Raw genomic sequence first — 10,026 nt, 5'->3', positions numbered from 1 at the left:
TCCTAATTTCCCTCTCCCAAATGTATGTTATTTGTATAAAATGTCTAATGAAGTTTAACCATTTATTGAACATACACTACCTACTGACTTCAAAACTTCGGCCACAGTGTGTACTCTAAAAAGGTGTACTGTGGTGTTGGTTGTGTTTTGTTTTGTTTTTTGAAGTTTATAGTCATACTAAAGGAGTATTATATTATCAACTGGGGATGGTTATACTTGTATAATAAGAAACACGACATAGGGAGACAAGCTTAGAGGCTCAGCCAGTCATACCACAAAATATCCCTATGGAATAAATGTTATATGCACTATGTTAATGTGAGTCCAATTTCAATAAAAGTTACGTTTTAGATTACCAATATGAGTGCCCCATAAAAAGGAGTTGTCTTCTTTTTGTATATCAGTCGATTTGTTCTCTACAACTCAAGGGAGCACCGCCGGGTGTTTACTAATTTGATGAGTCAAAATTATATATTTTTCCTATAAGCAAAGGGTAATATTAAATCTATAATAATTTCCTTGTATTCCGGTTTTTATATATAATATACCATCAGAAGGGTAGCTCAGTGCGCTATTTCCCCCACAACAAATCCAGTCTCGCATGAACCCAAGTACCACATAAAAGGGGTTTTATTTTTGGGGAGAAAAAGCAGCCAGTGTTTTGTTCCCCCATCAGATGAATGAATGAAGTGTGTAAAGTAGCGTGGGTTCCCCCGATAAGAAACTGGTAATTTCTAAAAAGTTACTGATGGCGTACCCTTTCCCTCCAGAGGATAGGTCACGTTGGGAGATATCCCTTAGGGTGGATAAGGCGCTCACACGTTTGTCAGAAAAGGTGGCACTGCCGTCTTAGGATACGGCCACCTTGAAGGAGCCTGCTGATAAAAAGCAGGAGGCTATCCTGAAGTCTGTATATACAGACTCAGGTTATATACTGAGACCTGCAATTGCCTCAGCATAAATAGTGCTGCTGCAGCGTGGTCTGATACCCAATCAGATAATATTAATACTCTAAGACAGGGATAATAGTTTGCTAACATAGAGCATATTAAAGACGTCGTCTTAGATATAAAGGATGCACAGAGGGATATTTGCCGGCTGGCATCCAGAATTAATGCAATGTCCATTCTGCCAGGAGGGTATTAGAAACCCGGCAGTGGACAGGTGATGCTGCCTATAATAGGCACATGGAGATTCTGCCTTATAAGGGTGAGGAATTGTTTGGGGATGGTCTCTGGGACCTCGTATCCACAGCAACAGCTGGGAAGAATTTTTTTTACCTCAGGTTTCCTCACAGCTTAAGAAAGCACTGTATTTTCAGGTACAGTCCTTTCAGCTTCAGAAAAGCAAGCGGGTCAAAGGCGCTTCCTTTCTGCACAGAGACAAGGGAAGAAGGAAAAAGCAGCACCAGCAGCCAGTTCCCAGGATCAAAAATCTTCCCCCGCTTCCTCTGAGTCCACCGCATGACGTTGGGGCTCCACAGGTGGAGACAGGTGCGGTAGGGGCGCATCTCGGGAACTTCAGGGACCAGTGGGCTTGCCCACAGGTGGATCCCTAGGTTCTGCAAATAGTATCACAGGGATACAGGCTGGAGTTCGAGGCGACTCCCCCTCGCCGTTACCTCACATCAGCCTTGCCTGCTGCCCTCGGAGAAAGGTAGTACTGGCGGCAATTCACAAGCTGTACTTCCAGCGGGTGAAATCAAGGTACCCCTCCTTCAACAAGGCCGGGGTTACTATTCCAAAATGTTGTGGTACCGGACGCCCTGTGACCAAGCTATTTTGCGAAACGTACGTCAGGAAGAAGGAAGAGAGGCAAAAACCTCACGGTCACGTGGTGCGCACACGTAACCGCAACCAGCCGATCACGGCAAAGTTCGTCGCTACGGGAACCAGCCGAACAGGAAGTACAGTGCGGCCGGAGCACAGCAGCGGGCAGTACGCGGGCAGACGCGGCCAGCACCTTCCATACATCAGGATCTCCCTTATCATCTCCCTTATACAAGTAGGACAAAACGTAATGAATGTACACCTGGATTAGGTAATACTTTTGATACATGCACTTTCGCCTCTTTGTGCACGAAAAATTCATATCTACGTGGCACATAGATTACTTTACTATATGCATAAGTGACAGTCAATCATCACCAGTAAGTGAACAAGTGTTAATTAGAGTGTGGTCTATATTGCTACCAAAACAGCGGATGCAGATACATCTATCTTTTGGAGCTTATCAAACACACAAATGCTTTCTCTTTTTGTAATGCAGAAATCCATGTTTTTCTGAAACACCAGCTGATGATATATATGGTATATTGTTTTTTTTTCTTCCTATTGCCTAAAAATAATTTATGATGGGGCATTAGAGTTGAAGATTTCACTGCTTATGTTACTTTTTTGCACAATCCATAGTGTATTTTCATACATCTATTGATGTTTTGGAGACCATATTTGGAGGTTTCCCTCTCTGCATAGTTAAAAGAATATTATAATTTAGAATTATTGTTACTTGATATTCATATGAAATATCTGTGCAGCATAGATGTCTTTTCTACTTGTACTGCGACTGCTTTAACCGTGAAAATTTAGATGGGTATCTGAATTTTGTGTTATATCTTTGAGAGAAAAAAACTCTTGATCTTTTCTACACCAAATCAGCTGCCTCGAGACCTGTGGTTCACATAATAACGCAAATCGGCTCTTATCTGTGCCCAATTACGACACAGTGTGACAAGGGTAAGCATAAGGTCTGCGGTCATACCCCACTGGAGATGCCCAATCTCATCTGATCTTGGAAGCCAAGCAGTGGAGGGCCGGTTTAAGTACTTGGATGGGAGACCACCAAGGAACACCCTGGTACTGCAAATATTTGCCACCCTTTTTGTCACTAAAATAGAGCACTGTCTTACATCTTGGCTATGACCTATGATTCAACTACCTGCTAGGATTCAATTCCCATTTGGGATGTACAGCAGTTTTCAAATGATGGTCATATATATATATATATACACTGAATGAACAACTCTTTTGACCACAGGTTGTCCTACAGTTGGTTTGTCTGTTCACAGATATACCCATCTCGGCCTATATTAGGTATCTGTACCTTGTAATCTATATACAATTTTCTATATTTTCGCAATGTCACCATTTAACAAATATTGGCGCTCATTGAACTCCTCAATAATTAATTTTAATGAGAATTATTAAAGTATTGTATTTTAGTTATTGTGACATCCAGTCATACAACATTATCTGTATATGAGTGCTTCCCAAAAAGAGTCTTCTTCTTTTCTTTTTCCACGTTTACATTAAGAAATTTTTTTACCTCAGGTTTCCTCACAGCCTAAGAAAGCACTGTATTTTCAGGTACAGTCCTTTCGGCTTTAGAAAAGCAAGCGGGTCAAAGGCGCTTCCTTTCTGCACAGAGACAAGGGAAGAAGGAAAAAGCAGCACCAGCAGCCAGTTCCCAGGATCAAAAATCTTCCCCCGCTTCCTCTGAGTCCACCGCATGACGTTGGGGCTCCACAGGTGGAGACAGGTGCGGTAGGGGCGCATCTCGGGAACTTCAGGGACCAGTGGGCTTGCCCACAGGTGGATTCCTAGGTTCTGCAAATAGTATCACAGGGATACAGGCTGGAGTTCGAGGCGACTCCCCCTCGCCGTTACCTCACATCAGCCTTGCCTGCTGCCCTCGGAGAAAGGTAGTACTGGCGGCAATTCACAAGCTGTACTTCCAGCGGGTGAAATCAAGGTACCCCTCCTTCAACAAGGCCGGGGTTACTATTCCAAAATGTTGTGGTACCGAAACCAGACGGTTCGGTGAGACCCATTCTAAAATTGAAAGCCTTGAACACTTATATACGAAGGTTCAAGTTCAAAATGGAATCGCTCAGGGCGATTATTGCAAGCCTGGAGAATTTCATGGTATCACTGGACATCAAGGATGCTTACCTGCATGTCCCTATTTACCCTCTTCACCAGGAGTACCTCAAAATTGTGGTACAGGATTGTAATTACCAATTCCAGACGTTGCCGTTGGTCTGTCCCCGGCACCGAGGTATTTACCAAGGTAATGGCCGAAATAATTATCCCGTACTTGGACGATCTCCTTATAAAGGCGAGGTCCAGGGAGCAGTTGTTCGGCGGAGTAGCACTATCTCGGGAAGTGCTACAACAGCACGGCTGGGTTCTGAATATTCCAAAGTCGCAGCTGGTTCCTACGACGCCTAGTCTACTGTTCCTGGGTATGGTTCTGGACACAGAACAGGATAAAAAGGGTTTCTCCCGGAGGAGAAGTCCAAGGAGTTGTCGTCTCTAGACAGAGACCTCCTAATACGTATACAGGTGTCGGTGCATCAATGCACGCGAGCCCTGGGAAGGATGGTAGCTTCTTACGAAGAAATTCCATTCGCCATGTCCCATGCAAGGATTTTCCAGTGGGATCTGTTGGACAAGTGGTCCGGGTCGCATCTTCAGATGCATCGGCGGATAACCCTGTCTCCAAGGGCCAGGGTGTCGCTGTTGTGGTGGCTGCAGAGTGCTCATCTTCTAGGGGGCCGCAAATTCGGCATACAGGACTGGGTCCTGGTGACCACGGATGCCAGCCTTCGAGGCTGGGGGGCAGTCACACAGGGAAGAAACTTCCAAGGCTATGGAAAAGTCAGGAGACTTCCCTACACATAAATATTCTGGAACTAAGGGCCATTTACAATGCCCTAAAGGGCCCTACACATTTAACGAGGTGCCGCCGAGGTGCCCGACGGCCGATACGGCCGACGGGCGACCCGGCGGCGGGGGGGCAGTGACGGGGGGAGTGAAGTTTCTTCACTCCCCCCGTCACCCGGCTCCGTAGACTTGCAGGCAAATATGGACGATCTCGTCCATATTGGCCTGCATGCACAGCCGACATGTCCCCAGCGATGAACGAGCGCGGGGCCGCGCATCATTCATCGCTGGTGACTCCACACTGCACGATATGAACGTTATCTCGTTCATTAATGAACGAGATCGTTCATATCGTGCAGAAAGATCGGCATGTGTGTAGGGCCTATAAGTCAGGCTAGACCCCTGCTTCAACACCGGCCGGTGCTGATCCAGTCAGACAACATCACGGCGGTCGCTCATGTAAACCGTCAGGGCGGCACAAGAAGCAGGATGGCGATGGCAGAAGCCACAAGGATTCTCCGATGGGCGGAAAATCATGTGTTAGCACTGTCAGCAGTGTTCATTCCCGGAGTGGACAACTGAGAAGCAGACTTTCTCAGAAGATACGACCTCCACCCGGGAGAGTGGGGACTTCATCCAGAAGTTTTCCAAATGATTGTACACCGTTGGGAAAGGCCACAGGTGGACATGATGGCGTCCCGCCTCAACAAAAAGCTACAAAGATATTGCGCCAGGTCAAGGGACCCTCAGGCGATAGCTGTGGACGCTCTGGTAACACCGTGGGTGTACCAGTCGGTGTATGTGTTCCCTTCTCTGCCTCTCTTACCCAGGGTAATGAGAATAATAATGAGAGGAGTAATAACTATACTCATTGTTCCGGGTTGGCCAAGAAGAGCTTGGTAACCAGAACTCCAAGAAATGATCTCAGAGGACCCATGGCCTCTGCCGCTCAGGCAGGACCTGCTGCAGCAGGGGGCCTGTCTGTTCCAAGACGTACCGCGGCTTTGTTTGACGGCATGGCGGTTGAACGCCGGATCCTGAAGAAAAAGGGCATTCCGGAGGAAGTTATCCCTATGCTATTTAAAGCTAGGAAAGAAGTGAACGCAAACCATTATCACCGCATATGGCGAAAATATGTTGCGTGCTGTGAGGCCAGGAAGGCCCCAAAGGAGAAATTTCAGCTAGGTCGATTTCTGCACTTCCTACAGTCAGAGGTGACTATGGGCCTAAAATTGGGTTCCATGAAGGTCCAGATTTCGGCTCTATCGATTTTCTTCCAAAATAGAACTGGCTTCACTGCCTGAAGTTCGGACTTTTGTTAAAGGAGTGCTGCATATTCAGCCCCCTTTTTGTGCCTCCAGTGGCACCGTGGGATCTCAACGTGGTGTTGGATTTCCTAAAGTCGCATTGGTTTGAGCCACTTAAAACCGTGGAGCTAAAATACCTCACGTGGAAAGTGGTCATGATGTTGGCCTTGGCGTCGGCCAGGCGTGTATCAGAATTGGCGGCTTTGTCATGTAAAAGCCCTTATCTGATTTTTCATATGGATAGGGCGGAATTGAGGACTCGTTCCCAATTCCTTCCTAAGGTGGTTTCAGCTTTTCATGTGAACCAACCTATTGTGGTGCCTGCGACTACTCGGGACTTGGAGGATTCCAAGTTACTGGACGTAGTCAGGGCCCTGAAAATATATGTTTCCAGGACGGCTGGAGTCAGGAAAACTGACTCGCTATTTATCCTGTATGCACCCAACAAGCTGGGTGCTCCTGCTTCTAAGCAGACTATTGCTCGCTGGTTCTGTAGCACGATTCAACTTGCACATTCTGCGGCTGGACTGCCGCATCCTAAATCTGTAAAAGCCCATTCCACGAGGAAAGTGGGCTCTTCTTGGGCGGCTGCCCGAGGGGTCTCGGCTTTACAACTTTGCCGAGCTGCTACTTGGTCGGGTTCAAACACATTTGCAAAATTCTACAAGTTTGATACCCTGGCTGAGGAGGACCTTGAGTTTGCTCATCCGGTGCTGCAGAGTCATCCGCACTCTCCCGCCCGTTTGGGAGCTTTGGTATAATCCCCATGGTCCTTACGGAGTTCCCAGCATCCACTAGGACGTCAGAGAAAATAAGAATTTACTCACCGGTAATTCTATTTCTCGTAGTCCGTAGTGGATGCTGGGCGCCCATCCCAAGTGCGGATTGTCTGCAATACTTGTATATAGTTATTGCCTAACCTAAAGGGTTATTGTTCTGAGCCATCTGTTCGTGAGGCTCAGTTGTTGTTCATACTGTTAACTGGATATAGTATCACGAGTTGTACGGTGTGATTGGTGTGGCTGGTATGAGTCTTACCCGGGATTCCAAATCCCTTCCTTATTGTGTCCGCTCTTCCGGCACAGTTTCCCTAACTGAGGTCTGGAGGAGGGACATAGAGGGAGGAGCCAGTGCACACCAGGTAGTCCTAATTCTTTCTTAGAGTGCCCAGTCTCCTTCGGAGCCCGCTATTCCCCATGGTCCTTACGGAGTTACCAGCATCCACTACGGACTACGAGAAATAGAATTACCGGTGAGTAAATTCTTATTTTTAAACCTAAAATCTCTCAACCTGTACCTGAAAAGATTCAAATTCAAGATGGAATCGCTCCGAGCGGTGATAGCCTGCCTGGAAAGGGGGGGGGGATTTTATGGTGTCACTGGACATAAAGGATGATTACCTTCATGTCCCCATATATCCCTCTCACCAGGAGTACCTGAGATTCGCGGTACAGGTTTGTCATCAGTTTCAGACGTTGCCGTTTGGGCTGTCCATGGCCCCGAGGATTTTCATCAAGATAATGGCGGAAATGATGGTGGTCCTGCGCAAGCGAGGAGTCACAATTATCCCATACTTGGACGATCTCCTGATAAAAGCGAGATCAAGAGAGCAATTACTGGAGAACGTGTCACTCTCTCAGAAAGTGCTTCAACAACATGGGTGGATTCTCAATCTACCAAAGTCACAGTTGGTTCCGACAACTCGACTAGCGTTCCTAGGCATGATACTGGACACGGAACAAAAGAAAGTTTTCCTCCCGTTGTAAAAAGTCCAGGACCTCCAGAACATGGTCCGAGAACTACTAAAGCCGAAAAGAGTGTCAGCTCATCAATGCACTCGGGTTCTGGGGAAAATGGTGGCAACTTACGAGGCCATTCCCTTCGGCAGGTTCCATGCAAGGACGTTTCAATGGGATCTTCTGGACAAATGGTCCAGATCCCATCTACAATTACATCAAAAAATAACACAGTCCCCCAGGGCCAGGGTGTCTCTTCTATGGTGGCTACAAAGTGCTCACCTTCTAGAGGGTTGCAGGTTCGGCATTCAGGACTGGATCCTGGTAACCACGGACGCGAGCCTCCGAGGATGGGGAGCAGTCACCCAAGGAAGAAATTTTCAGGGACTATGGTCAGACCAGGAGTCCTGTGTACACATCAACATGTTGGAGCTAAGGGCCATATACAACGGCCTTCGACAAGCGGAGAATCTTCTTCGCAACCTACCGGTTCTGATTCAATCAGACAATGTCACAGCAGTAGCTCATGTGAACCGCCAAGGCGGGACAAGAAGCTGTCAAAGTCGAAAAATATTCCAGTACATACACCACGTACTAACAACACACACATGCCCGCTGTGCGTGCACATATCCGCAATTTGCGTATGGTCGCTCCCGCGGTCCTGCGCGTGGTATGGGTATTTACGGCGGAGTTTGTGAGCGCATAGAGGGTTATCAACACATTACATATTTAATCCAAATAGTGCACATTGTACACATAGCCCCCCTGCACCACATCAGCAAGTATCAACAGTTTAAATGATTTCAGGACTAAGGTATTCACCTTTGCATGATAGGAAGGGACAGACTAAGGTTATAAGGTGATGTCTAGTATCCAGCTGTAGGGTATTTTAAGGGTAACATTCCGGTGTAGGTTAGAGGAAGATCGCATGTTCCTGCGTATAGTTATGTGCAGAAGTAGAATATAGATATAAACTGCATTTACTGTATATTATGTATGCGACGGGAATGCAGAGGAGACCACCCACAAGAGCAGTTGAGAAAGACATCGCCCACCTTTTCAAATCAACCTATGACCTCTCCTGTAATGTAAAGATGCATCTCTGTGTCCAATGGACAAAGGGATTACAGTATCCATTGTATTGCTTTTGGAAGTAATGTATAAAAAGCCTGTTGCTGCCTGGCCGGTCAGAAGACTCTTAACGCTATCTACCTGATTAGCGGAGGACTGGACCAGGTTGCGCAAGCGAATATTCACACGTATGTACATTGACTGTAGCCATTTGCTCTGTTGTATATTGTAGTGTATAAATTGTATTGTTATCCCCTTCCAGATATATACGCTGAGGTGTCGGAGCCCAGTGTTTTAACTACAAATCTGTGTTGTGTCCTCTTTTCCCTGCTAGGGTTTAAAGCATATTACATTACCTAACTAAATAAGGTTTAAAAGTATATTGATAAGTTGTGTACGCGCTGCGGGTACTTTGTACCGTCAGCGCTGCATAAGGTTTAAGGTGTAACATGATTGCAGTGCTTTACTGCATAAGGTTTAGAGTGTAATAATATCATTGCATTGCATTACTAATAAGGTTTAAAGTATATCAAGAGTGTGTGCGCGCTGTGTGTACTTTGTACCCCCAGCGCGGCGTTTATACGCTAAGTTCGTACAAGGTACGGGACTCTGTACGCAAATAGCGTACAGAGTACGTAGCGTGTGTACTAAGTCTAGCGGCCGCAGCGGCTCCATGGTAAAAGTGTGTTTAAAGGTATAGCTTTATGGTTTAAGATAATATCGACATTATCAGTTGGGGGCATCGTCCGGTTTTTCCACATACCCGCAACCTAACAGGTTAAAGCAGACTTTATCTATCAGCAAAGGGCGGACAGGTATCCTACGTGAACCTTTTCCTGGCCGTAGAATACACTGGTAAACCCTATCTCATTGCTGATAAGATGGCGTCTGCTCTGCATGGTTTGTAGGGATGCTGGTGGGATCCGTAAGGTAAATATGCAAAGCTATTTTAAAAGTCTGTGAATTTCTGTTTGGCGCCAAATGCGCACACAACACAAGCATACACCTGTACTTTGTATACCTGCTCGCATTGTTGCCATAAGTATTGATTATTAGATTAATTTTGACCTGTGCTGAGAAATTTGTTGCTATTTAGTTAAAACATAGACTAAATATTAAGGAAGTAAATGTAAAACACAAATACAGTCTGGCCTAGTTAAACAGGTTTATACAGAAAGATACTGTGTTATGTTAAGTAAACGATTATAGGTAATATCGCTTACATTTATAGAAGTGTGGGATTTGTA

General features: G+C 46.1%; 1 pseudogene; it reads left to right on the top strand.

Moving 5' to 3' along the window:
• Positions 1 to 2,746: 2,746 nt before the first annotated feature.
• On the top strand, positions 2,747 to 2,867 carry LOC134963373 (5S ribosomal RNA; annotated as a pseudogene).
• Positions 2,868 to 10,026: the final 7,159 nt, after the last annotated feature.

This window comes from Pseudophryne corroboree, chromosome 9 (genome assembly GCF_028390025.1).
Source record: "Pseudophryne corroboree isolate aPseCor3 chromosome 9, aPseCor3.hap2, whole genome shotgun sequence".
Taxonomy (NCBI): Eukaryota; Metazoa; Chordata; class Amphibia; order Anura; family Myobatrachidae; genus Pseudophryne; species Pseudophryne corroboree.
Note: the sequence above shows the minus strand (reverse complement) of the source record. Positions and strands in the feature narration are given on the sequence as shown.